The sequence below is a fragment of the Bombus impatiens genome, unplaced genomic scaffold, assembly GCF_000188095.3.
Source record: "Bombus impatiens unplaced genomic scaffold, BIMP_2.2 scf_0637, whole genome shotgun sequence".
NCBI classification, from domain to species: Eukaryota; Metazoa; Arthropoda; class Insecta; order Hymenoptera; family Apidae; genus Bombus; species Bombus impatiens.
In genome coordinates, this window is record NT_177056.1 from 1,875,530 (window position 1) to 1,881,937 (window position 6,408).

At 42.5% G+C, this 6,408-nt stretch overlaps 1 protein-coding gene across 1 annotated transcript in view; it reads right to left on the bottom strand.

Annotated features, from left to right (window-relative positions):
- LOC100749603 (ecdysone receptor) overlaps positions 1-6,408 on the bottom strand; it is a 197,944-nt gene that overhangs the window by 161,778 nt on the left and 29,758 nt on the right. The window contains exon 3 of the mRNA XM_012389094.3: positions 5,089-5,126. The gene's annotated coding sequence lies outside the window, so the exon portion shown is untranslated. The remainder of the gene's footprint in view (positions 1-5,088; positions 5,127-6,408) is intronic.

A 6,408-nucleotide genomic window follows, 5' to 3' on the forward strand; every position in this document is an offset into this window, starting at 1 on the left:
GGGGGGGGGGACAGAGAGGATGTTCGGGGGTGGAGGGGGACTTAACGTCGTCCTTAGTTCTCGGACGGTCCGGCCTTGAGACGCAGCGACGCTCAATGCGAATACAACGTCGCCTCCTGCACCGGAAACTGCAATTCTAACTGCCTAGCTTGAGACTCGAGAAAGTCGAACGGCTGCTGGACCTATGTAAACCGATCGAAATCGACTTAACACATTTTTGCCGTTTACTCGCTCGTACATCGCCCTGTTAACCGTCTAATTTGCCTCCTACATTCCTAATAATAATTATCGATGCAGTTGTTGCATCTGTTTACCGCAATATCTCAGAAATGTCGTTCGTTTTATCGTTACAAGTTAAAGATACGCTGACTTTCGTAGGCGTTGTGAACCAATAAGCAAATTAATTTCCTCCATAGACGTTTTAACGATACACGAACATTAACAAACTAGATTGATTGATAGAAAATCAACGATATCGAAGTACCTGGTATTTCGTGTCTTTTTATTTAAGGGTAGCGTATGTTACGATACGTAATATAAATTGTTCTGGACCGACATAAACAAGTCGAAAGTTACCGAATTAATGCGTTTGTTATGCTATTGGTGTTAATGTATCGGCCAGGTGATTATCTGTTCGTAATGCAATAAGAACGCGAAGGAAATGCAAGATACTTCTGTTCAATGGAAAAAATATGATATATCGTTTTCAATTAGAATGTTCGCCTGCGTTTCTCGGAATGCAGAGCGTTTTCGCGCGGGGTGACTGAGTCATCCTTGTGTAGGAAGTAAGGGCATCAGTTCGTTAGGATTCCTTACATGTCACTGGGTTACTATACTCGCATTCCGCGCATACAACGGAAGTCTTTAGTATGAAAGAAACTACTTCAGAATCTCGAGCGTCGTTCATCACACTGCACACCGGCCTGCGCTGAAGGGCTTCACCCATTGTGAATTAATTTCCTGTTTCTTTCACTAGCTCTCCGCAGCTCTGTACAGTTACATTCGATAAGATCGACCGTGTCGCGTGTCCAATGGTCGCCTGCGAGCGAAATATTTCGAGAAACATGGACCAACGTTATATTCTTCGACCTATCGGTAGAATAAGGATGTTCACACGATTATTGGAAATTCAACGAGGGAAAACTCCCGAAGATGGACAAAACGCATACAACGTGTACAAATATGAAAATAACCCAAACCTTGGATCGTTTCAGATCCTACGATAAATTTCACGAAGATCTTCTTCGTTCAAATTTCGATACTCCTTTAGACAGATGGATTGGTATTCAAGAAAAATTTGTATTTGTATTTGATTAAAAGCTACGTATCCGATTTTCTGATAACCGTACGTATCACGATACGTAAAGTGAGTAGGTGAGTAGGTGGCTAATTATTATTACGTAATAACCAGACAATTAAACGAGGAACGATTCGTTCGATTATTAAAAAGTCAGCCGGAGGATCGTGTCCGTCTTATGCAACAAGGCCCTCGTAACCGCTTCCTGGAAGAGGCGCAGAATTCATTAAGGGTAATTGGAGGAGGAAGAACCGTGGCCAGGATTAACTCTGCCAAGGTCAGCTTTCGTTTTTTCGCCAAACAGGTGCATGGCAGGGCGGCGTGTGTCCAAGGTCACGTAATAGGGCGACTCGAAACAGCAAGATCAAGCTAGAAGCATAATTTTTTCGAGGCATCTGTGGCCCCTCGCCACCTCTCTCCGCAACGTATCCGGCACACCTTGCTCCCCCTTTTCAATCCTCCCGTTTCTAGCCCACGTGGCGTATCCGCGTGAGAAGAATCCGCGAATTTTGGTTTCTACGTTCGAACGAATTTCCTCTCGCGTTAAAGTGGAAACGACCGAACCATATTGCGAACAGCAGGAAATGGGGTCAGAATTCTCAGTTTTGCGGCGCTGGTCAGGTAATGGCCAAGGTCGAGGAAGAGAAGCGAAGAATTAAATTTTGAAATTCGTGAGATGAGACGAAAAATGTTCTATTCTAGTTTCGCTGTATTTTTAGGATCGTTTTTAGTGCGGGTGTGCTTTCGCACGATCGCGAGATTTAGTTGAGAATAGGTTCCTTCAACGCGGTGATAATTTTCCTGGCGTTAACAGACAGAAGAGCACGCGTTTCTGTGACGAGTCGCTAGACCACACATGCACCGCAACGAATCAGAACTCTGAACGTTCTACTTAAAAGGTTAACTGCCTCGATTACGAAGAATCCAGCGTGGAAAGGAGAAAAACCAACGGCACGTGGCGAGCCACGCTTTTCCAATACTTTCCACGAAACGTTAAATTTCCTCTTCCTCCGATGAATGAGAAAATTAACGGAAAAGAAAAATGATAATTTCATCGATGCAGTGTATTTAGTGCGCGTTTTTCTCGCCTAGCAATTCTCTCGTATTATTAGGAGACGGAAAGAAAGCCACGAATTAGTTACAGACTTGCGTAATAGAGGGCGATCATCCTTTTAATTTTCAAAGAAAAAGACGGGTGCACGCCGCGTGCCAGCACAGATTCAAGATACAAATAGGCGAATAAACCGGCAGACTGCTTGGCGAGCACTCGGACATTTACATAATTTTCCCATTCTTTGAGGAGAGGAACGGTAATGCCAGGAGAGAAATTACACTGTTGATAAAAGAAAGTGAAATTTTTTAGGCGACTCTCGTCGACGCATTAAACCTGCTTTCACGTGCCACGCGTTGCCCAATTCACCCACTTTTATGCTGTCTCCCATAATTGTTCTCGCTCGTAATTGCCTCTGCTATAGGCAAAAGAGTAATTTCTTTCATTTTTACGAAATTGAAATTTAATTAAACGGAAGTTTCACGAATTTTCCAATTTCAAGTTCCTCGGGAACGTGACTTGCTGCGAAAAAAGAGGCATCGTACCAGCCTGTCGACTCATTTTTTCAAAAAGAAAAAAAGAAAAAAGAAAGAATAGACTCGTCTGCGAACTGTCTTTAAACTGAAAATTGAGCGAAAATTGAGCGTGTCAACGATACGAAAGGTCGATCTTGAGACTCGGTGTTCGCGTTGAGTAAGAATGTGAGAGCAAGGTGAACCATTTTACGCAACACGGTGAACCGCAGCGTCGGATTTTTCGCGAGGGACCGGTCGAGCCGGCTTTTCGTTCTTTCCTTGATTTTCGATGGACGTGTGCACCACGAAACACGATTTATTTATAATCGCGGCTGAAACGTCGGCGGAGAAACGTTGAAGGATATAGGATGACAGGAACGGACACAGAAAGTGAGAACGTGACAAAACAAACGAAAAACACTATATACTGCTTCCCATAAATAGCCTCGCGTCCACAAGTATTTCGGCATTTGCAAATTATTCCAACAATAACAAATTCTAACCTTCGATCCTATCTCGAATACACAGACGATGGATATCGCTGATAAGGATTGTTGACAAATGAAACTGTCAATAAATAACGAATTAGTAGCAAAAAATATTACATGGTACGAATAAAACACAAGAAAGTATTATAGAAGAAACCGAAGACGAAGGTCGATCCCGAGCAGACGACCGATTCGAGCGTTTTAATTTTTCTTCCATGTCGCGCCTATCATTTTTCATTTATTTTCCACGCGAAATCGCCAGGTTGCCGATCGCGCCGTGATAACTGCGAGCCCGCTATTACCATGAAGATATTGGGACTGTTCGTATATTTTTGAGCTACGGTGTATGTGCGGATAGAAGGGGAGAGAGGAAAGCAAGGTGGGAGAGTGAAAGAAGAGCGAAGGGGAAGGGGACAATATGTGCAACTGCAGTCCAAGGCCAAGCGATCGTGACTGGTTTAATGGCATTCGAGTCGCAGCCTCGAGTGCAATTATAATACACTCGGGGAATGTGCATCCACCTTTGGTGCTCTGACATACACGTTCGTGTGTGCACACACCTTCTTCTCCCGTTTCTTCGTCTCTCCTCTTTCTTCGTCCTCGCTTACCCACCCAGTGTCAGCGACATGAGTTTAGGAACGCGAGTTGTTCGCAAAAACGCACGGTTCGAGTCAGATGGACCAATGGTCGTTTGCCGATCATATTGCTTTGCGTGAACAATCAGCTGTGACTGTGGCTCGTACTGAGTTTTAACTTTTCGCGTTTGAAAGAGATGGATGGTTGTATTCAATTTGGCTTAAGTATCGTTAAGCTCTCTCCTTTGTGTTTGGCTTACTGTACGTATCGATGTTTAACTTAGATTTCTACGATAGCGACTATTGGCTTACAGCTTCGCATCCTTGAAAAATTTCTTGGTGTTTGAGGCAGGTTTCTGGTCTCTATGTCGTTGGTGTTTGATTTAGATTTAGGTTAAGAATTGCATGCACGTGTCATGTATTTGGGGTTAGGTTAAGTAGTTTCATAACTCTTTTGATCTTTAGGTTTGTATTAAGTATTTTGAAGGGTAGTCTCCTTGATATTTAGGTTAGATTTAAATTGGCTGCTTCCTATTAGTCTTTTTCTTTTTTTTTTTTGTATTTGCATCGGATAAAAAATTCAGACATAACCTTGTCACTAGAATGATGAATTTATATTGTCAAATATTTTCAATATAAACTTCTGTGCTGATTTTTCAATGGAGAAGCACTTGATTTTATTTATTTAATAAAAAAACAAGTATGGCAGCTGGTAAAACGCAGACCGAATATTTCAAATCGCCGTCGAAGCTTTTTAATTCCCCGTTGGGGCTGCGAAATTAATTTGAACGACCAAGTTGGCGTGCAAAAAAGAATAACGAAAACGGAACTCGATACAGCGGATCGATTCGACCATCGTTCGTTTCATTTCCGTATTTCTCGATAAATGTATATACACATAGTTAGAGGGACAGTACAGTAGTTTCAAAAGCAAATTAGATAAGGAGGAAGATAAGATTAACCCTTTGGTCGCTAGAGTTGGAGAAACCGACGGGTTGTTCAAAAAATTTTTATCTACCGGCAAACAAACGTTATTTCTCCAGAGATAAAAACTTCTGCGTAAGAATAACCGGAGACCATTTCTACCGGACGGTAGACCGAAACTTTGGAAAGAGATATAATTTTTCTTCTGTTTTAAAAATGTCTAAAATAGAAGACTTACCAAAGAGACCCGATCATTAGAAGAGCGCCAAGAGACATCTACGGAACAACAAGAAAATTATAAAGTTAGATTTACAAATTTAATCGCAATTAGAGATTAAAGATTAAAATTTCACAGTTAAATAAGATTCCGTACGAGCAGTGAAACTATCGTAAGAAAAACAGTAGGAAACGTAGAAAATCTGTAGAAATCAGAGGAGTGTGAAAAATGTACGAGACCGAAAGACGACGTATTATCCGGGGACGCAAGACCTAAAGGCAGAGCAAGCGGTCGAAATTCGCGAAAACCTGTTTCGGTGTGTGCATGTGTACGTGTGTGTATATGCGTGGAACAGAGGCAGGCTGCTTAGAATTCTACGCCACGGCGATACGTTATTCCGGTTTCTCTTTTGCCAAACTGCACGCGAACTGGCGGAGTCTCGACGAGCCTCCCCATTGGCGGGAACATGGCGCAATCAACGAGCTACGATCTGAGCGGCCCGCTCTTTTTATTTCGCGGATTAAAAAGGATTTAAATGTATCATTTGCATTGCAAAGAGTTCCGTCGTGGTCTGACGGCCTAGTCATTCTCTTCTCCACCTTTTACTCTTGGAAAAACGAACCTCCGATCGCGATAATTTTTTAGGTTATGGCCGTTGAATTCTCTTTTTTTTTTCAAAAAGCTACTACATCTACTAATCTAATTATCCATATATTTCCTTCTATAAATTGCTTCGTTATTTCCTTGTACTATAGACAGACATAGACGCGTCTACGTCTCTTGGAAACTCTCTTACGAAATAAATGCAAATTTCTCATCGATATCGTAAAGTGTTTCTAAATTTCTCACTAATTGCATAGAATATCTCCAAACGCAATACCAACGTATAACCATGATTGTTTATGCCAACTTTCCCAAATCCCCTACTAATACTATCTAGTACTAACTAGTGCTATCGGTATCGCAACCTAAAAATTCCCTAATTTCCTCGCTAATGTTTCAGCAGACATACAAATAGCGCTATGGTCACGGCATACGTTCGTTCGAAATGCACGTTTAAAATTCGTTGTCGGAACTCGACCAATCAACGAACCGAAACAAAAACGAAGAAAAAGTTCGATTGCGATCTACCGACCTCCCCGAGAGACCGGCCAGGACTGCAACAAGCCTCCGGAGGATATTAAAAGAAAGCGTGCGCGCGGCATTTGGCCGCCGGTTCTTACGAATTAATTGGCTTACGAAGTAAGGTGGCTTGTTGCATGGTCGTGTTTCATGGCCGTGGCCGGTACAGGACAGGACAGGACAGGGCAGGACAGAATGCGGTGGCCTAGGCGGCGCGCG